Source organism: Parasteatoda tepidariorum, chromosome 12, assembly GCF_982258835.1.
Source record: "Parasteatoda tepidariorum strain Cologne lab strain chromosome 12, Ptep-v5.0, whole genome shotgun sequence".
NCBI lineage: Eukaryota > Metazoa > Arthropoda > Arachnida > Araneae > Theridiidae > Parasteatoda > Parasteatoda tepidariorum.
This window is the reverse complement of record NC_141766.1, coordinates 47,581,111-47,605,355: the sequence shown is the minus strand read 5'-3', so window position 1 is coordinate 47,605,355 and position 24,245 is coordinate 47,581,111.

The following is a 24,245-nucleotide window of genomic DNA, read 5'->3' as shown; positions in this document are numbered from 1 at the left end:
ATAAAGTAATAAATATAAACCTTTTTCCATTTTTTCAAACAATGCGCATTTTCAAAACCGTACCTTAAAAATTTCATACATTTATAAACAGATTTGAACTTGTCGTATGACAATTAAATCGTTTAATAAATTTTAAAGGTCGAATAATTGCTAGATAATTTAAATATAATTTATGAGAATGACTTAGTTAATTCAAGTTTTTTTGAATAATTAATCTATTTTTTGTATTTTAACAGGTCTCAGGAGTCTAATGTCGGTGACCTTCAAATCTTCAAACCATACATTATTTGCAGTACTCAAAAATAAAGATGATTCTTAGTTTAAATTAATAAATGAAGAAAATATCGGCTTATGTGGAAATCTTCTTATCTTGATCGTCTTTTATATCTTGAAACATTGAATTTTAATTCAGTGCTCCCCCTCCCCTTATTAGGAAATCAGAATTGTATTGCTTTCATTTTAAAGCTGCTTAATGCATTAAACTAATGATAGACATTAGTACAAATATTAGAGTTTTTAAATTTTAATTTGCTATTATTTCACTGCTATCATGGTAAAAGCTGAATCGTATTGATTTTATTACATCTGATCTTATTTCTCTTATCTTTCTCTTTAAATGCGTACTTTTAATCCAGATCAAAGATATAATAATTTAAAAGAAAAATTTCAAGAAATTTTTGTATGTTTATTCTCAAAAAAATTTTTTTCTTCCAATTTCCACCTGATTGACACTCGTCATTTTTAGGTATAAGTAGAGCAGAATTGTTGACCATGCTTTCTGGAGCAATATATTAGAAAAGCCAACGTTGTTTCCACAGAATGGACAGATAGTTCACAGAATGAAAGAACATCCATGCCTTCTCCGAGATTCGAGACCAAGACTTACACAAAGAAAATGAAAAAGGTAGGACTTCTTGTGATTAGCGATATTTTTAAATAATGTAATAATTTAAATCAAATTAATCCAAAATTATTTTTGTGAATAGATATTTAGTAAATTTCTAAAATTGCTTCTGGATTGCAGCAAAAAAAAACATGTAGTTCTGTGACTTATTTTATTTGAAACTATAAGTCACTGTGGCTACCTCTGTCTAGGATTAAATTGTTCAAACATGAAGATTCTCTTAGATTAACCGTTTCAATAAAATCACATGTTTAAACATATGCTTGATTATTCCAGTTCCTCAGTTGATGTACAGCTTATGTCTTTTTTCAAAAGATTCATATTTTTTAGAGGAGATGCTCTGGGACAAATTTTATTTTGACTTACTATCTTAAAAGTATGTTACCCTGCCACTTATTTTATTTAAAATAATAAGTTACAGTCGGTTCAGCATATGTCAAGGCTGACAGTTTTGTCCACCACTTTTTCATGGAATTTTATTTAAGTAATTTAAAGAAACTAATGATCACAGTCCTCTACGAAACAAATTTGCCCTACTGCTTGAACCAGGAGTTCCCATGTTTTCTGGGTTAGGCTCGAAGTTACAAGGTTATGAACTTGAACATAGATTAAGATTAGATTGAAAAATACATCTGTTTAACGACTTTTTCGAAAACTTTCCTTTATGAAGTTGATAAGGACACGAATAATAATAATTCGAAGATCATAATGTGATGAGAGGAATAAACTATAATGCGAAGATGTGATATTAGGGAGAAAAATGAAAATATATCTTGCAAATCCAAAATACGGAAATTGATATTATTCAAGGTGAATATTCTAAAAAGGCAATATTATTTTTAAAAAAATTGGTGTGAACATATATGAAAAATTTCTTAAGGTAATAAATTAACTTAAGGTAATAAGGTTGAAACATATGGTAAGGAATCCCAAACGCAGACTTCATATTTTTCATTTAAAGAGTGAAATTTAAAAGAAAAGATGTTGTTAGCCAAATCTTAATTTAATAACCATGCTAACACAAAAATATCCTCCTCCTTGATTAAGAGTCTCGTCAAAAAGTAATGTTATTTTGGGAAGATGCTGCTCTGTGTCCAATTTTATTTGAAAGTAATTGAGCATAGTAGCAGCCTCTGTCGAAAATAACATTGTACACCAGGAAGATCATCTTAGGTTAATGGTATCACTAATGAGATTAAATGTTTAAACACATTCCTAAGAATCCCAGTTTCGGAGGTTGATTTGTAGCTTATGTTTTTCTCTAAGAGAAAATTTTTCCTTTTGGCAAATATTATTTAGAAACGCATCCTACGTTACAAGTATTGTTCACCGTGAAAAACAGTCTTGTCACACAGTCTTGTCACATTTAATGTTATTCTTTAGAGATGCTGCCCTTTGACTTATTTTACTTCAAGTAATAAGTCAAGTGGTTTCAGCATCTGTCTAGGATAACAATGCTCGCTCATAGGCTATGGTTACAAGGTCCTAGGTCACAAGGCTATGAACTTGAACATTAAGAGACGTTGACCCAAAAATGGATTAGCTTTTCAACTCCAGTTCCAAGAGAAAATAATTTTAACTAGTAATTTTGTTTTGATTCTCTTTTTGCAGCTCATCAAAAACACGCTCTTCCCCTCTCTCCCCCGAGAAAAAGAAAGACAGTTCAATCTGCACCAGCATGGAATGTCATGGAAGGGGTATATTTTGAATTTTGCGTGAAAAAGATGTACATTTATAAATAATTGCAAATGAAATACTGATTAGAATATATTGCAGATGAATGCTTTGGAATACCTTTTTCAGTGAGTCTAGGGTACACTGTTGTCTGAAGTGCCATAATAGAATAAAGAAAGAAGAAAGTATGTTGCTCTGAGGAGATGCTACACTTGGTATTATTCTGTAGCTTAAAAAATAATCCCCAGTGTAAGCAGCTTCTTAGGGTAACAATTTACCTGCATTTCATTGGATAAAAGTGGTTTGAACGAAAGAAATGTAAAAAACAATATCTTCTTATGGACAAATCAAATTATGAGTGAGATGGGTTTGCTTATGTAAATATTTTTAATTATGAAGTAAAAATAAAACAATAAAATAAACACTAGTAAAAAGAAAGAAAATAATAAAAATAATGTTATAACTGGTTTTTATATACTTTTATTTCCATATCATAACGTAATAAATATAAACCTTTTTAAATTTTTTCAAACTATACGTATTTTTAAAACCGTACCTTAAAAATTTCATACATTTATAGACAGATTTGAACTTGTCGTATAACAATAAAATCGTTTAATACTTTCTAAAGGTTGATTAATTGCTAGATAATTTAAATATAATTTATGAGAATGACATATTTAATTCAAGTGTTTTTGAATAATTAATGTATTTTTTGTATTTTAACAGGTCTCAGGAGTCTAATGTTGGTGATGACGCAATCGTCCCTAAAGTTAGACAACGAGAACTTACTTAATTTTATGTTTAACAGCACATTATTGTTATTCAGAAGCGATATTACTGTAGCACAAATTTCATAATGAAAAACTTGTGCCACAGTAATATGCTTTTGGGTAACAATCACGTCAGAAAGTAATGCTATTGTGGAACGATTTTGCTTTGGGATTCACTGTGATTTAAGTTAAAACAAGGAAGTTACCCTCGTCTAGGTAGATAGTCATATCGGCAAGTTCTAGATGTATTTTACTATTGTTTGGACTACAGGTAAATTAAGAATATCATATTTTAATTATTTTTTAAAAAGAACTTTTACATATACATATATTTACGCAGTTACTTTTTTTCAAAACTTGCGATTATTTGATGCTCTAAATAATTGAAACTTTCAGAAATTTATCAACGTATTTGAATTTGTGATCATTAAACCTATTGCTTCATAATTACAAAATTGATTAAAAAATTTTAATTTAAAAGAAATTTCAATATGTGATAAGCTGCAAAATTGCATTTTTGTTATTTAAAAAAACTTTGAAAACAGAATACAAAACTCTACTCTTTTCTCTGGTCCTGGATCTTTTGCAAATCATTTGGGGTTCAGAGAGACAAATTTTTAGGCATTTCTCTCTCGAACGAAAATGTTTTGTGCTTTTATAGCCTTCGGGGCTGGTTTCACCTGACGACGTCAGCTTAGGCCGTCACTTTCATATTTTTCCTTGTTTTCTCCTTTAAAGATTTTACGGTATACCTCATACGAATATATAATACAGAATCAAGTGTTATTCGAGGTAAATGTTTTTTCCAGACAAAATTCATTTGTGCAAATGAAGAATTTCTTAAGATAATAGATTAATTAATAAAATCAGATGTTTAAACGCAAGCTTAAAATCCTCTGCTCTGAAGGTGGTATTCAGCTTATTTCCTTCTTCACAAGTGTTTTCTAGATAAAAATGTTTATAACAAATCCAAAATAAAAAATTATAATGTTACATCTGAAATAAAAGTTTGCCAGGAAAATTTTCCTCTACAAATCATTCTTTTTCAAAACAATTTTAACTCAAAAATAACGTTATAGTAATGCTATTCTGGAGAGAGTCTGCTCTTTGACATATTTTATTTCAAATAATATGTCACGGATGTTTCAGCCTCTGTCTAGGATGATTATATTCGCTCCAATCACTATCCTTTACAAGACTAATTCCCCATGATGTTTGAATCCGGAGTTCCCACGTCTTCTGGGTTATGTTCAAAGTTACAAGGCTATGGACATTAACTTTGACAGTCTTAGACTCAAACATAGGTCGGCTGCTCAACGTCAGTTATGAGAGCTGAAAAATTCAAATTGAATAAACTTTAATTCAAAGGTTGCCGTTTTTCAAAAGATTTCCTGATTTCAAGATGACATAAAATTTAAATCTTTGAATCGTTTTGTTATTTCATAAATAAGCTTCAAACCATACATTAACTAACGGTTACGCAATGTTATTTAGGAAAGATGTTGCTTTGAGGCATATTTAATTTTTAAAAAATATGGCACATTTGTAACATCTCTCTTGAATAACAATCCCGACGATATATTTGCGGTTCTCAAAAATAAAGATGATTCCTTGTTTAAATTAATAAATGAAGAAAATAAGGGCTCCTGTTGAAAAGAAATATGGATAAAACGAGGTAAGTGATTTCTTAGTTCTGAGAAAACTTACCTAGATAGACAAAGTAAACGTATTTCAAGGGTATTGCCTTTAAAATCCGAACTTATTGTTTTGCAAATGATTTATTCATTTTCATATCTTGATCGACTTTCATATCTTGATCGTCTTTTATATCTTGAAACACTGAATTTTAATTCAATGTTCCTCCCCCCCCCCCTTATGGGGAAATCAGAACTGTATTGCTTTCATTTTAAAGCTGCTTAATGCATTAAACTAATGATAGACATTATTACAAGCATTAGAGTTTTTAAATTTTAATTTAGTGTTTCACTGCTGTCATGGTAAAATCTGAATTGTATTGCTTTTATTTCCTCTGATCTTATTTATCTCATCTTTCTCTTTAAATGCGTAATTTTAATCCAGATAGCAGAGTCAAAGACACAAAAATGAATGGAAAAATTTCAAGATATTTTTTTATGTTTTTTCACAGAATAACATTTTTTTGCAATATCCAACTGATTGACACTCGTCATTTTCAGGTATCAGTAGAGCAGAATTGATGGCCATGCTTTCAGGGGCACTATATTAGATGAGCCATCGTTGTTTCCACAGAGAGGACAGATAGTTCACAGAATGAAAGAACATCCATGCCATCTCCGGGATTCGAATCTAGAACTTACACAAACGTAAAAAGGTAGGACTTCTTGTAATTAGTGATATTTTTTCCTAGGGTAATAATTTAAATTAAATTACTCCAAAATTATTTTTGCGAATAGTTATTTAGTAAATTTCCAGAATCGCCTCTGGATTGCAGCAAAAAAACGTCTTTTCAAAAATATTTTTATTTATAAAAAATAGATTGTGCAATGTCTTTTCGCTGTTGTAACCTTCTCGTGAAAAGGTTATGTTATTCGAGAACCATGTAGAACTTGAGCATAGATTGAGAATTGACTGAAAAATATATCTGTTTAACGACTTTTTCAAAAACTTTCCTTGGGGAAGTCATAAAGACACGAATAATAATAATTCGAGTTGTTGACGAATACACGAATAGTTGAAACAGGATAGTATAATAAGCTATGATGAGAGGCCTTCATGAATGATTTTAGGTAAGTAGCACAAAAATTTTATTGTCTTAAAAAATTAATAAGTATTACTATTTATTGCTATCGCACTGTTAATATTACAGTATTAACAATAATTACAATTGATTGAAGTATTTATTACAGTTTCCCGTGTGGTGACCGATTTTGAAAGAATAGTTTCACTGCAGCTCATGCATGTCGTAAGAGGAGATTAAAATGGGTTCCCTGTGTCTGGGGTTATAGCTGGGAACCCTGATTCTGGGTATTATATCTGGAGACTGGGCCTTCATGTTGGGGGTTGGGTGTAGGGCGAACGTCACTCGATTGTAAAAAACCATTGTTACAAAATCCAAAGAAGAAAAAAACCACGGACTGACTACAAGGAGACGATTTGGAGAGAGCTTTGAGGACTTAAAAATTAGGTCATGGAATATTCGTTCTTTATATTGGAAATTAAGGACTGCAAATGCTAATTGAGCAGATTTACGTTTATGGAATGCCAGATCAGTTGGCACACGAATTAGAGGCAGACCGAATTTTAGATGGATAGATGGCTTTCGAAAAGACCCTTTGTTCTTGAAAACTGTAAACTGGAAAACACTAGCATTAAAAAGGTCATCCTGGAAAAAACTTCGTGTGAAGACCAAGGTCCAACCTTCAGCTGTCGATCTACAGATGATGTCGAGACTGCCCTTCAGACGAGTAAAGTTTTACAGAAAAGATGTTGTTGAGAAATCTTGTTTTCAAAACCATTCTGAATTTTAAAAAAATCGTCCTCATTGGTAACTGTCTCATCAAAAAGTAATGTTATTCTGGGGAGAAGCTGCACTGTGTCCAATTTTATTTGAAGTAGTTGTTCACAGTTACAGCCTCTGCTTATTATGACAATATTCATTCATGAAGCTTTTCTTAGAGTAATAGTTCAATTGATAAAATCACATGTAATACATTTGTTTGAAAATCATAATTGCGGAGGTTGGAGAATGAAAAGAATTATGTTTCCCCAAGAAGTTATGCTTTAAATGTAGTTCTTTTCCCAAATAAGTTATATTTTTTACAGAAGAATTGCTCTTAGTCAAAACTTATTTTGAAACTCATTCGCACTTAGAAGATTTTATGATTTGGCTCGTGAATGTTATTTTTGGAAGATGCTGCTCTGCGACCAATTTTGTTTGAAATAATTGGCAGCAGTAGCAGTCTCTGTCTAGGATGGCAATTTTCGCACCGATCCATCGTTCGAACAATTAAAAAAAAAGACCTATGGAATTAGGCAAAGTTTCCAATGCAAGAAAGGTGATCACTTGAGATATAATCTACTTATGGAACTTTCGTCTAGTTGAGTCGAGAAAATAATACGCTATTCTGTCAGGCCTGCATGAATGTTTTTAGGTAAGTGGCACAAACAGTAAACAGTATTACAATTAAACAGTATTACAATTTATAGCTATCGCACTGCAAATATTACAATGAATTACAATTGATTGCAGTAATTATTTCATATTCCCGTGTGGTGACCGGGTTTGAAAGAATAGTCCCACTGTAGCTCATGCATGTCGTAAGAGGCGACTAAAATGGGTACCCTGTGTCTGAGGGTACAGCTGGGAACCCTGCTTCTTAGATTATATCAGGAGACAGGCCCTCCAGGTTGGGGGTTTGGAGAAGGGCTAACAACCCTACACCGTAAAAACCATTGTTACTGTTAACAGTTTGAGTACCATATTATTTATGGACATTTGACATATATGAAAGAAATGTGTAGAATAATCAACGAAGGAAATGCATGAAATAATTTATAAAGGAAAATTACATTCGCGGAAAGTTTTTCACGAAACAACTTCTAAGCATTCGCTTATAATATTTATATTTGATAATGAAAAACTTATTTTAAAGCACGATCTATGTTGGAATTAATGATTATTATACTTATTCCATTGTTTAATTAGTTAAAGAAACCTAGGGAGAAGACTGGCCAAGAGACCAATACAAGAAAGGTGATCACTTGAGTTTAAATCTACTGATAGAGCTTTCCTCAAGCTAAATCAAGATAAAAAAATACGCAATAATTTCTGTCTTGGAAAATGACTTAAGGTAAGTAGCACAAAAACTTTATTACTGTTACAACGTAATCAGTTTTACTGTTTATTGCTATTGTACTATAAAAAAATACATTCTCATAATTCGCGAAATTTTCTTAGTTTTTGATGAAACCGTTACCTGGTGTACGCTCACAGCAAAAAATTCGATAACGTGAGGAAATTATTATTTTTTTTTTATAACCGTCGTTGAACAGCTGACCTAATTATTTGGGTTTACAACCACTAATGTTCAACTCCGTAGCATTGAATATTTGAACCTAATTCAGAATTAAAGGGGACACCTTAATCAAATATTGGGAGAAATGTGCGTTCGTTGAGGAGTTTTTGATGGAACTAAGCCGCATTTGCGTTACATGGAAAGGAAGGCCACGAGAACCTCCCATGGTTAGCTTGACGGCTAGGGGACTCTAACCCATGATCCGTCTACCACTGAATATATTTTATTCAAGATATTTCACTGGAGTAATACATAAATTTCTTAATAGCTTAATTATTTCTAGAATACGCTTCCAAGGATACATTCACTAACTAATGCGTATTGTTATTTAGGAAAGAAGTTGCACTGAGGCATATTTAATTTTCAGAAAATATTAACCAGTGGCCACTTCTCTCTTGAATAACTATCCTGTCAATGGAATTGCTTAGAAGATATTTTTGAGATACTAAAATAAAAATGATTCCCGGTTAGCAAAAAAATTTATAAGTTAATAACAAATATCGACTTTTGTTGACGACAAATATCGATACAATAAGTAAGGGATTTCTTAATTCTAAGAAAACTTACATAGATAGACATAATAAACCTATTTCAGGCTGATTGCCTTTAAAATATGAAGTCTTTGCTTTCCAAATATGCTTAAAACTGAAGCAATTATTTCAACTTAGCAAAAGAGAGTTTAAAATTAATTTTGCGTTAGACAATTTAATAGTTTTATAAAATGGAAAAAATCATTTCAGTCATGAAATTGTTCTTTTTTGAATGATACCACCGTTGAGATGGATAAGTGAAAACGATATTTAGATGATGTCACAAAAGGTCACATATTAAAATTTGAGGATGGAAATATCAAGCCAAGAATTGAAAATTATGGAAAAACATTATTCGAAGCATTTATAAATGATTTCACATAAAATAGTGATTAATGTAAATAGTAAATGAATGCATCAGAGTAATCTTCTTCAGTGACTCAAGGGTCAACTGCTGTCTGTATCGTCATAATAAAAATAGAAGAAGGAAGTATGTTGTTCTGCGTGAGAAAGATGTGCATTTATAAACAATTGAGAGTGAAATACTGATTAGAGAATATTTCAAAAGAATGCTTTGGAATGCTCTTTTTTAGTGAGTCAAGAGTCCATTGCTGCTTGTAGCTCCATAATAGAAAAAAGAAGAAGAAATTATGTTGTTCTGGACAGTTGTTACACTTGGTCTTATTTTGTTACTTAAAAAATAATATTTAGTGGGAACATCTTCTAAAGATAACAAATTTTAAAAATTTTATTGAATATTTGGGAAAATTATAAACTTAAAATGCTTTTGAAAAAAGAAGTAAAAAAGTTAAAGAGAAATCTTTTGTAATTAGTTTATTCTAAATTGATAGTGAAAAAGATGTGCATCTAATGATAAGTAATTACAAATGAAATACTGATTAGACTATATTGCAGATGAATGCTTTGGAATACCTTCTTTCAGTGAGTCTAGGGTACACTGCTGTCTGAAGTGCCATAATAGAATAAAGAAAGAAGAAAGTAAGTTGCTCTGAGGAGATGTTACACTTGGTATTATTCTGTTGTTAAGCAATATTACCAAGAGTGATCATCTTCTTAGGATAACAATTTCCCAGCATTTTATTGGATAAAAGTGGTTTGTACATAATCAAGAAAATCAAATTAGAAATAAAAAAAACAATATCTTCTTATAGACTAATCAAATTACGAGTGAGATATATTTGCTTATGTAAATATTGTTAATTATGAAGTTAAAATTAAAACAAGAAAATAATAACTAGTAAAAAGAGGGAAAATCATAAAAATAATGTGATTACTGTTCTTTATATTTCTGATTCCATATCATGAAGTAATAAATATGAGCCTTTTTCTATTTTTTCAAACTATGCACATTTCCAAAACCGTACCTTAAAAATTTCATACAATTATAGACGAATTTGAACTTGTCGTATAACAATGAAATCGTTTAATACTTTTTAAAGGTTGATTAACTGTTAGATAATTTAAATATTATTTATGATAATGACTTAGTTAATTCAAATTGTTTTCGTGTAATTAATGTATTTTTCATATTTTAACAGGTCTCAGGAGTCTAATGTTGGTCATGACGCATTTGTCCTTAAAGTTAGACAACAAAGCATTGCTTAATTTTATGTTCAACTGAAAAACACTTTTTGTTATTCAGAAGAGATCTTACTGCAACACGAATTTTATATTGAAAACCTCGTGTCGCAATAAGATCCTTTTGGGTAACATTCACGTCAAAAAGTAATGTTATTGTGGACCGATGCTGCTCTGGGATTCACTGTGATTTGAGTTAAAACAAGGAAGTTACCCCCGTCAAGGAAGATAATCATATCGGACGCTTCTAGATGGATTTTACTATTGTTTGGACTAGAGGTAAATGAAAAATATCATATTTTAATTATTTTTTAAAAAGAACTTTTACATATACATATATTTGCGGAGTTACTCTTTTTCAAAACTTGCGATTATTTGATGCTCTAAATAATTGAAACTTTCAGAAATTTATCAACGAATTTGAATTTGTGATCATTAAACTTATTGCTTCATAATTACAAAATTGATTAAAAAATTTTTAATTTAAAAGAAATTTTAATATCTGTTAAGCAGCAAAATTGAATTTTTGTTATTTAACATAACTTAGAAAACAGAATACGAAACTCTACTCTTTTCTCTCGTCCTGGACCTTTTGCAAATCCTTTGGGGTAAAAAAAAGACAAATTTTTAAACATTTCTCGCTCGAACGAAAAGGTTTTGTGCTTTTATAGCCTTCGGGGCTGGTTCCACCTGACGACGTCAGCTTAGGCAGTCACTTTCATATTTTTCCTTGTTTTCTTCTTTAAAGATTTTACGGTATACCTCATACGAATATATAATACAGAATCAAGTGTTATTCGAGGTAAATGTTTTTTCCAGACAAAACTCATTTGTGCGCATGAAAAATTTCCTAAGATAATAGATTAATTTATAAAATCAGATGTTTAAAGGCAAGCTTAAAAACCGCTGCTCTGGAGGTGGTTTTCAGTTTATTTCCTTCTTCACAAGTGTTTTCTAAAAAAAACTTTTAATAAAGAATGTAAAATAAAAAATTATAATGTTACATCTGAAATAAAAGTTTACCAGGAAAATTTTGCTCGACAAATTATTCTTTCAAAACAATTTTAACTCAAAAATAACGTTCTCCTTAAGTAACAGTCTCGACAAAATAGTAATGTTATTAAGGAGAGAGTCTGCTCCGTGACATATTTTATTTCAAAAAATATGTCACGGTGGTTTCAGCCTCTGTCTAGGATAACAATGTTTGCTCCTATCACTATCCTCTACAAAACTAATTCCCCTTGATGTTTGAACCTGGAGTTTCCATGTCTTCTGGGTTAGGTTCAAATTTCCAAGGCTATGGACATTAACTTTTGCAGTCGTAGAATCAAACATAGGGTCGGCTGTTTAACATCAGTTATAGAGGCTGAACAATTCAAGATGATTTCCCTTTAATCCAAAAGTTGCCGTTTTTCAAAAGATTTCTAGATTTCAAGCTGACATAAAATATAAATCTTTGAATCGTTCAATTATTTCATAAATAAGCTTCCATATATTAGCTAACGATTAAACAATGTTATTTAGGAAAGATTTTGCTCTGAGGCATATTTAATTTTCAAAAAATATGCCCCATTTGTAATATCTCTCTAAAATAACAATTCCGTTTATTCACAGAAAAACATTTTTTCCAATGTCCAACTGATTGACACACGTCACCTTTAGGTATCAGTAGAGCAGATTTGTTGGCCATGCTTTCAGGGGCAACATATTGAATGAGCCAACGTTGTTTCCACAGAAAGGACAGATAGTTCACAGAATGAAAGAACATCCATGCCTTCTCCTTGATTCCCAGGACTTACACAAAGAAGCATAAAAAGGTAGGACTTCTTGTGATTAGTGATATTTTTTTAAGGTAATAATTTAGATCGAATTACTCCAAAATTATTTTTGTGTATAGATATTTAGTAAATTTCCAGAATTGCCTCTGGATTGCAGCAAAAACACCTTCTTTCCAAAAACATTTTTATTTATAAAAAATATATTGAGCAATGTTTTTTCGCTGTTCTAAGCGTCTCGTAAAAAAGTAATGTAATCTGGAAACATGAATTTCTGTGACATATTGTATTTGAAACTTTAAGTAACTGTGGCAACCTTTGTCAAGGATTAAATTGTTCAAACATAAAGATTCTCGTAGGTTAACAGTTTCAATAAATACCTTTTTTCAGTGAATCCTGGGTACACTGTTGTCTGAAGTGCTATAATAGAAAAAAGAAAGAAGAAAGTATGTCGCTCTGAGGAGATGTTACACTTGGTATTATTCTGCTGATTAAAAAATAATCCCCTGTGTATGCATCTTCTTAAGGTAACAATTTCCTTGCATTTTATTTTATAAAATTGGTTTGTACATAATCAAGAAAATCAAAGGAGAAATACATAAAACAATATCTTCTTATAGACTAATCAAATTACGAGTGAGATGTATTTGCTTATGTAAATATTGGTAATTATGAAGTAAAAATTAAAACAAGAAAATAAACACTATAAAACAGAAGTAAAATTATAAAAATATTGTGATAACTGTTTTTTATATCTTTATTTCCATATCATAAAGTAATAAATATAAACCTTTTTCCATTTTTTCAAACAATGCGCATTTTCAAAACCGTACCTTAAAAATTTCATACATTTATAAACAGATTTGAACTTGTCGTATGACAATTAAATCGTTTAATAAATTTTAAAGGTTGATTAATTGCTAGATAATTTAAATATAATTTATGAGAATGACTTAGTTAATACAAGTTTTTTTGAATAATTAATCTATTTTTTGTATTTTAACAGGTCTCAGGAGTCTAATGTCGGTGACCTTCAAATCTTCAAACCATACATTATTTGCAGTACTCAAAAATAAAGATGATTCTTAGCTTAAATTAATAAATGAAGAAAATATCGGCTTATGTGGAAATCTTCTTATCTTGATCGTCTTTTATATCTTGAAACATTGAATTTTAATTCAGTGTTCCCCCTCCCCTTATTAGGAAATCAGAATTGTATTGCTTTCATTTTAAAGCTGCTTAATGCATTAAACTAATGATAGACATTAGTACAAATATTAGAGTTTTTAAATTTTAATTTGCTATTATTTCACTGCTATCATGGTAAAAGCTGAATCGTATTGATTTTATTACATCTGATCTTATTTCTCTTATCTTTCTCTTTAAATGCGTACTTTTAATCCAGATCAAAGATATAATAATTTAAAAGAAAAATTTCAAGAAATTTTTGTATGTTTATTCACAAAAAAATTTTTTTCTTCCAATTTCCACCTGATTGACACTCGTCATTTTTAGGTATAACTGGAGCAGAATTGTTGACCATGCTTTCTGGGGCAATATATTAGAAAAGCCAACGTTGTTTCCACAGAATGGACAGATAGTTCACAGAATGAAAGAACATCCATGCCTTCTCCGAGATTCGAGACCAAGACTTACACAAAGAAAATGAAAAAGGTAGGACTTCTTGTGATTAGCGATATTTTTAAATAAAGTAATAATTTAAATCAAATTAATCCAAAATTATTTTTGTGAATAGATATTTAGAAAATTTCTAGAATTGCTTCTGGATTGCAGCAAAAAAAAAACATGTAGTTCTGTGACTTATTTTATTTGAAACTATAAGTCACTGTGGCTACCTCTGTCTAGGATTAAATTGTTCAAACATGAAGATTCTCTTAGATTAACCGTTTCAATAAAATCACATGTTTAAACATATGCTTGAATATTCCAGTTCCTCAGTTGATGTACAGCTTATGTCTTTTTTCAAAAGAGTCATATTTTTAAGAGGAGATGCTCTGGGACAAATGTTATTTTGAAACACTTACTATCTTAAAAGTATGTTTCACTGGCATTTATTTTATTTAAAATAATAAGTTACAGTGGGTTCAGCATCTGTCTAGGTTGACAGTTTTGTGCACCACTTTTTCATGGAATTTTATTTAAGTAATTTAAAGAAACTAATGATCACAGTCCTCTATGAAACAAATTTGCCCTACTGCTTGAACCAGGAGTTCCCCTGTTTTCTGGGTTAGGCTCGAAGTTACAAGGTTATGAACTTGAACATAGATTAAGATTAGATTGAAAAATACATCTGTTTAACGACTTTTTCGAAAACTTTAATTTATAAAGTTGATAAGGACACGAATAATAATAATTCGAAGATCATAATGTGATGAGAGGAATAAACTATAATGCGAAGATGTGATATTAGGGAGAAAAATGAAAATATATCTTGCAAATCAAAATACGGAAATTGATATTATTCAAGGTGAATATTCTAAAAAGGCAATATTATTTTTAAAAAAATTGGTGTGAACATGTATGAAAAATTTCTTAAGGTAATAAATTAATTTAACGTAATAAGGTTGAAACATATGGTAAGGAATCCCAGACGTAGATGTTTACTTCATATTTTTCATTTAAAGAGTGAAATTTAAAACATAAGATGTTGTTAGCCAAATCTTAATTTAATAACCATGCTAACACAAAAATATCCTCCTCCTTGATTAACAGTCTCGTCAAAAAGTAATGTTATTTTGGGAAGATGCTGCTCTGTGTCCAATTTTATTTGAAAGTAATTGAGCATAGTAGCAGCCTCTGTCGAAAATAACATTGTACACCAGGAAGATCATCTTAGGTTAATGGTATCACTAATGAGATTAAATGTTTAAACACATTCCTAAGAATCCCAGTTTCGGAGGTTGATTTGTAGCTTATGTTTTTCTCTAAGAGAAAATTTTTCCTTTTGGCAAATATTATTTAGAAACGCATCCTACGTTACAAGTATTGTTCACCGTGAAAAACAGTCTTGTCACACAGTCTTGTCACATTTAATGTTATTCTTTAGAGATGCTGCCCTTTGACTTATTTTACTTCAAGTAATAAGTCAAGTGGTTTCAGCATCTGTCTAGGATGACAATGCTCGCTCATAGGCTATGGTTACAAGGTCCTAGGTCACAAGGCTATGAACTTGAACATTAAGAGACGTAGACCCAAAAATGGATTAGCTTTTCAACTCCAGCTCCAAGAGAAAATAATTTTAATTAGTAATTTTGTTTTGATTCTCTTTTTGCAGCTCATCAAAAACACGCTCTTCCCCCCTCTCCCCCGAGAAAAAGAAAGACAGTTGAATCTGCACCAGCATGGAATGTCATGGAAGGGGCACAAGCCGCCTTTACATCCTGGAAAATATTACTTTTTTAAAATGAAGTTTAAAATCATACTATATACTATAATCTATAATCATATATAATACTATAATCATATGCTATGATGTCAGGCCTGCATGAATGATTTTAGGTAAGAAGCACAAATATTTTATTATCTTTAAAAATTAATCAGGATTACAATGGATTGCTATGGCACTGTGAATATTACAGCATTACAATTGATTGCAGTATTATTACAGCTACCCGTGTGGTGACCGGGTTTGAAAGAATAGTTCCACTGTTGCTGATGCATGTCGTAAGAGGCGACTAAAATGTGCTCCTAGTGTCTGGAGATATAGCTGGGAACGCTGCTTCTGGGGATTTTATTAGGAGACTAACCATCCAGGTAGGGGTATGGGTGAACGGCTAACGACCCTACATTGTAATAAAACCATTGGTTCAAAATCCATATATATATATATAAATTTATATATATATATATATATATATATATATATATATATTTATATATATATATATATATATATATATATATATATATATATATATATATATATATATATATATATATATATATATATATATATATATATATATATATATATATATATATATATATATTACCGAGAGACACCATCTTCTTAGGATAACAACATGACTATTAAAATTAAAAAGTTAAAGTATAAGTGAACAAAAGAAGTAAAAAATTAAAAAATAGTTTTTTTTAAAATTAGTATATTTTGAATTTTGTGTGAAAAAGATGTACATTTATAAATAATTGCAAATGAAATACTGATTAGAATATATTGCAGATGAATGCTTTGGAATACCTTTTTCAGTGAGTCTAGGGTACACTGTTGTCTGAAGTGCCATAATAGAATAAAGAAAGAAGAAAGTATGTTGCTCTGAGGAGATGCTACACTTGGTATTATTCTGTAGCTTAAAAAATAATCCCCAGTGTAAGCAGCTTCTTAGGGTAACAATTTACCTGCATTTTATTGGATAAAAGTGGTTTGAACGAAAGAAATGTAAAAAACAATATCTTCTTATGGACAAATCAAATTATGAGTGAGATGGGTTTGCTTATGTAAATATTTTTAATTATGAAGTAAAAATTAAAACAAGAAAATAAACACTATAAAACAGAAGTAAAATCATAAAAATATTGTGATAACTGTTTTTTATATTTTTATTTCCATATCATAAAGTAATAAATATAAACCTTTTTCCATTTTTTCAAACAATGCGCATTTTCAAAACCGTACCTTAAAAATTTCATACATTTATAAACAGATTTGAACTGCTTTGAACAGATTTGAACTGCAAATTAATCCAAAATTATTTTTGTGAATAGATATTTAGTAAATTTCTAGAATTGCTTCTGGATTGCAGCAAAAAAAAACATGTAGTTCTGTGACTTATTTTATTTGAAACTATAAGTCACTGTGGCTACCTCTGTCTAGGATTAAATTGTTCAAACATGAAGATTCTCTTAGATTAACCGTTTCAATAAAATCACATGTTTAAACATATGCTTGAATATTCCAGTTCCTCAGTTGATGTACAGCTTATGTCTTTTTTCAAAAGATTCATATTTTTTAGAGGAGATGCTCTGGGACAAATTTTATTTTGACTTACTATCTTAAAAGTATGTTACCCTGCCACTTATTTTATTTAAAATAATAAGTTACAGTCGGTTCAGCATATGTCAAGGCTGACAGTTTTGTCCACCACTTTTTCATGGAATTTTATTTAAGTAATTTAAAGAAACTAATGATCACAGTCCTCTACGAAACAAATTTGCCCTACTGCTTGAACCAGGAGTTCCCATGTTTTCTGGGTTAGGCTCGAAGTTACAAGGTTATGAACTTGAACATAGATTAAGATTAGATTGAAAAATACATCTGTTTAACGACTTTTTCGAAAACTTTCCTTTATGAAGTTGATAAGGACACGAATAATAATAATTCGAAGATCATAATGTGATGAGAGGAATAAACTATAATGCGAAGATGTGATATTAGGGAGAAAAATGAAAATATATCTTGCAAATCCAAAATATGGAAATTGATATTATTCAAGGTGAATATTCTAAAAAGGCAATATTATTTTTAAAAAAATTGGTGTGAACATATATGAAAAATTTCTTAAGGTAATAAATTAACTTAAGGTAATAAGGTTGAAACATATGGTACGGAATCCCAAACGCAGACTTCATATTTTTCATTTAAAGAGTGAAATTTAAAAGAAAAGATGTTGTTAGCCAAATCTTAATTTAATAACCATGCTAACACAAAAATATCCTCCTCCTTGATTAACAGTCTCGTCAAAAAGTAATGTTATTTTGGGAAGATGCTGCTCTGTGTCCAATTTTATTTGAAAGTAATTGAGCATAGTAGCAGCCTCTGTCGAAAATAACATTGTACACCAGGAAGATCATCTTAGGTTAATGGTATCACTAATGAGATTAAATGTTTAAACACATTCCTAAGAATCCCAGTTTCGGAGGTTGATTTGTAGCTTATGTTTTTCTCTAAGAGAAAATTTTTCCTTTTGGCAAATATTATTTAGAAACGCATCCTACGTTACAAGTATTGTTCACCGTGAAAAACAGTCTTGTCACACAGTCTTGTCACATTTAATGTTATTCTTTAGAGATGCTGCCCTTTGACTTATTTTACTTCAAGTAATAAGTCAAGTGGTTTCAGCATCTGTCTAGGATAACAATGCTCGCTCATAGGCTATGGTTACAAGGCCCTAGGTCACAAGGCTATGAACTTGAACATTAAGAGACGTTGACCCAAAAATGGATTAGCTTTTCAACTCCAGTTCCAAGAGAAAATAATTTTAACTAGTAATTTTGTTTTGATTCTCTTTTTGCAGCTCATCAAAAACACGCTCTTCCCCTCTCTCCCCCGAGAAAAAGAAAGACAGTTCAATCTGCACCAGCATGGAATGTCATGGAAGGGGTATATTTTGAATTTTGCGTGAAAAAGATGTTCATTTATAAATAATTGCAAATGAAATACTGATTAGAATATATTGCAGATGAATGCTTTGGAATACCTTTTTCAGTGAGTCTAGGGTACACTGTTGTCTGAAGTGCCATAATAGAATAAAGAAAGAAGAAAGTATGTTGCTCAGAGGAGATGCTACACTTGGTATTATTCTGTAGCTTAAAAAATAATCCCCAGTGTAAGCAGCTTCTTAGGGTAACAATTTACCTGCATTTTATTGGATAAAAGTGGTTTGAACGAAAGAAATGTAAAAAACAATATCTTCTTATGGACAAATCAAATTATGAGTGAGATGGGTTTGCTTATGTAAATATTTTTAATTATGAAGTAAAAATTAAAACAAGAAAATAAACACTATAAAACAGAAGTAAAATCATAAAAATATTGTGATAACTGTTTTTTATATTTTTATTTCCATATCATAAAGTAATAAATATAAACCTTTTTCCATTTTTTCAAACAATGCGCATTTTCAAAACCGTACCTTAAAAATTTCATACATTTATAAACAGATTTGAACTTGTCGTATGACAATTAAATCGTTTAATAAATTTTAAAGGTCGATTAATTGCTAGATAATTTAAATATAATTTATGAGAATGACTTAGTTAATTCAAGTTTTTTTGAATAATTAATCTATTTTTTGTATTTTAACAGGTCTCAGGAGTCTAATGTCGGTGACCTTCAAATCTTCAAACCATACATTATTTGCAGTACTCAAAAATAAAGATGATTCTTAGTTTAAATTAATAAATGAAGAAAATATCGGCTTATGTGGAAATCTTCTTATCTTGATCGTCTTTTATATCTTGAAACATTGAATTTTAATTCAGTGTTCCCCCACCCCTTATTAGGAAATCATAATTGTATTGCTTTCATTTTAAAGCTGCTTAATGCATTAAACTAATGATAGACATTAGTACAAATATTAGAGTTTTTAAATTTTAATTTACTATTATTTCACTGCTATCATGGTAAAAGCTGAATCGTATTGATTTTATTACATCTGATCTTATTTCTCTTATCTTTCTCTTTAAATGCGTACTTTTAATCCAGATCAAAGATATAATAATTTAAAAGAAAAATTTCAAGAAATTTTTGTATGTTTATTCACAAAAAAATTTTTTTCTTCCAATTTCCACCTGATTGACACTCGTCATTTTTAGGTATAAGTAGAGCAGAATTGTTGACCATGCTTTCTGGAGCAATATATTAGAAAAGCCAACGTTGTTTCCACAGAATGGACAGATAGTTCACAGAATGAAAGAACATCCATGCCTTCTCCGAGATTCGAGACCAAGACTTACACAAAGAAAATGAAAAAGGTAGGACTTCTTGTGATTAGCGATATTTTTAAATAATGTAATAATTTAAATCAAATTAATCCAAAATTATTTTTGTGAATAGATATTTAGTAAATTTCTAGAATTGCTTCTGGATTGCAGCAAAAAAAAAACATGTAGTTCTGTGACTTATTTTATTTGAAACTATAAGTCACTGTGGCTACCTCTGTCTAGGATTAAATTGTTCAAACATGAAGATTCTCTTAGATTAACCGTTTCAATAAAATCACATGTTTAAACATATGCTTGAATATTCCAGTTCCTCAGTTGATGTACAGCTTATGTCTTTTTTCAAAAGATTCATATTTTTTAGAGGAGATGCTCTGGGACAAATTTTATTTTGACTTACTATCTTAAAAGTATGTTACCCTGCCACTTATTTTATTTAAAATAATAAGTTACAGTCGGTTCAGCATATGTCAAGGCTGACAGTTTTGTCCACCACTTTTTCATGGAATTTTATTTAAGTAATTTAAAGAAACTAATGATCACAGTCCTCTACGAAACAAATTTGCCCTACTGCTTGAACCAGGAGTTCCCATGTTTTCTGGGTTAGGCTCGAAGTTACAAGGTTATGAACTTGAACATAGATTAAGATTAGATTGAAAAATACATCTGTTTAACGACTTTTTCGAAAACTTTCCTTTATGAAGTTGATAAGGACACGAATAATAATAATTCGAAGATCATAATGTGATGAGAGGAATAAACTATAATGCGAAGATGTGATATTAGGGAGAAAAATGAAAATATATCTTGCAAATCCAAAATACGGAAATTGATATTATTCAAGGTGAATATTCTAAAAAGGCAATATTATTTTTAAAAAAATTGGTGTGAACATATATGAAAAATTTCTTAAGGTAATAAATTAACTTAAGGTAATAAGGTTGAAACATATGGTAAGGAATCCCAAACGCAGACTTCATATTTTTCATTTAAAGAGTGAAATTTAAAAGAAAAGATGTTGTTAGCCAAATCTTAATTTAATAACCATGCTAACACAAAAATATCCTCCTCCTTGATTAACAGTCTCGTCAAAAAGTAATGTTATTTTGGGAAGATGCTGCTCTGTGTCCAATTTTATTTGAAAGTAATTGAGCATAGTAGCAGCCTCTGTCGAAAATAACATTGTACACCAGGAAGATCATCTTAGGTTAATGGTATCACTAATGAGATTAAATGTTTAAACACATTCCTAAGAATCCCAGTTTCGGAGGTTTATTTGTAGCTTATGTTTTTCTCTAAGAGAAAATTTTTCCTTTTGGCAAATATTATTTAGAAACGCATCCTACGTTACAAGTATTGTTCACCGTGAAAAACAGTCTTGTCACACAGTCTTGTCACATTTAATGTTATTCTTTAGAGATGCTGCCCTTTGACTTATTTTACTTCAAGTAATAAGTCAAGTGGTTTCAGCATCTGTCTAGGATAACAATGCTCGCTCATAGGCTATGGTTACAAGGTCCTAGGTCACAAGGCTATGAACTTGAACATTAAGAGACGTTGACCCAAAAATGGATTAGCTTTTCAACTCCAGTTCCAAGAGAAAATAATTTTAACTAGTAATTTTGTTTTGATTCTCTTTTTGCAGCTCATCAAAAACACGCTCTTCCCCTCTCTCCCCCGAGAAAAAGAAAGACAGTTCAATCTGCACCAGCATGGAATGTCATGGAAGGGGTATATTTTGAATTTTGCGTGAAAAAGATGTACATTTATAAATAATTGCAAATGAAATACTGATTAGAATACACTGGTTATCATAAATTAAGGAAAAATCACAAAAATAGCGATAACTCTTTCAAAAGTAAGCCAAACCGTGCAAAATTTGCATATGTTGTCCACTAAGAGTAGCTGAGTAAAATTGCAATATGCAAATTAGTGGCGCTGCACTCGGCTTACGTCATCTGCCTGGAGCATAAAAGTCCAAGTTTGAGAGAAAGCACACAAATTTTACTGTGATTGCGACATTGAAAATCTGAGATAGCCAATTCGTAATAATGACCTCTAGGCATCATTTGCCTGAAGAACTACGATGGAGAGCCATCGGGAGACTAGAGGCAGGGCAGAGTCAATCAGAAGTGGCCAGATGGCTAAATGTGAGTCCATCTGTGGTTCATAGACTTTGGAGGCAATTTCAAACCACAGATTCGGCATCTAGGAGGTTCAGTCAAGGACGGCCAACTGTTACGACCAGTGCCGATGACCGATATTTGACATTAAGTGCACGCAGGAATAGAACCGCTACTCCGACACATCTTAGATCCTCTCTTGCTGCAGCCACCGGAAGGTTGGTGTCAACGTCAACTGTGCGCAGAAGGCTCCACGAAGGTGGTCTGTATGCGAGACGACCAGCCATTTGCGTGCCGCTCACATCACGCCATAGGAGAGACCGTTTGCAGTGGGCCCGACAACATGTCCACTGGACGTCAGATCAATGGAGGCCTGTTCTCTTTACGGATGAGTCCAGGTTTAGTCTAGAAAGTGACAGTAGACGTTATTTGATATGGAGAGAACCTGGGACCCGTTATCATCCATCAAACATCCGTGAAAGAGATGCATACGGAAGAGGCAGTGTCTGTGTTTGGGGAGGCATATCCTTAGGAGGGCGCACATACCTCCATGTCTTTCCAAGGGGAACCGTGAATGCTCAGGTTTATCGAGACAACATCCTTGATGCTTATGTGCGCCCATATGCCGGGGCAATTGGTGATTGCTTCCTGTTACAGGACGATAATGCAAGACCACACAGAGCTCGCATTGTTGATGATTATCTTCAACAGGAAACAATTACTCGCATGGAGTGGCCAGCTCGATCCCCGGACTTGAATCCTATCGAGCACGTTTGGGATGCTCTAGGGAGGCGTGTATCTGCCATCAATCCGCCCCCTCAGACCCTTGCCACGCTTGCAACTGCTTTACAAGAGCAATGGCTCTCACTTCCTATTGAACTGATAGACCGCATAATTGAAAGCATCACACATCGCTGTTTGTGCTGTATTGCTTCTAGAGGCAATCATATTCCATATTAAAGGTACTTTTTCTATTGCAAACCGATACTTCCAATTTGTTTATTTTATACATGTGCTAATTTCTATACTACTATTAATGTCTGATAATTTCTTTTTATGTTGTTTAATACCTTACTATGTGTTGTATATTGTGAGTAAGTTTCATAAAATTCCATGTGTAATTTCTTGAGTTATCGCGATTTTTGTGAATTTTCCTTAATTTATGATAACCAGTGTATATTGCAGATGAATGCTTTGGAATACCTTTTTCAGTGAGTCTAGGGTACACTGTTGTCTGAAGTGCCATAATAGAATAAAGAAAGAAGAAAGTATGTTGCTCTGAGGAGATGCTACACTTGGTATTATTCTGTAGCTTAAAAAATAATCCCCAGTGTAAGCAGCTTCTTAGGGTAACAATTTACCTGCATTTCATTGGATAAAAGTGGTTTGAACGAAAGAAATGTAAAAAACAATATCTTCTTATGGACAAATCAAATTATGAGTGAGATGGGTTTGCTTATGTAAATATTTTTAATTATGAAGTAAAAATAAAACAATAAAATAAACACTAGTAAAAAGAAAGAAAATAATAAAAATAATGTTATAACTGGTTTTTATATACTTTTATTTCCATATCATAACGTAATAAATATAAACCTTTTTAAATTTTTTCAAACTATACGTATTTTTAAAACCGTACCTTAAAAATTTCATACATTTATAGACAGATTTGAACTTGTCGTATAACAATAAAATCGTTTAATACTTTCTAAAGGTTGATTAATTGCTAGATAATTTAAATATAATTTATGAGAATGACATATTTAATTCAAGTGTTTTTGAATAATTAATGTATTTTTTGTATTTTAACAGGTCTCAGGAGTCTAATGTTGGTGATGACGCAATCGTCCCTAAAGTTAGACAACGAGAACTTACTTAATTTTATGTTTAACAGCACATTATTGTTATTCAGAAGCGATATTACTGTAGCACAAATTTCATAATGAAAAACTTGTGCCACAGTAATATGCTTTTGGGTAACAATCACGTCAGAAAGTAATGCTATTGTGGAACGATTTTGCTTTGGGATTCACTGTGATTTAAGTTAAAACAAGGAAGTTACCCTCGTCTAGGTAGATAGTCATATCGGCAAGTTCTAGATGTATTTTACTATTG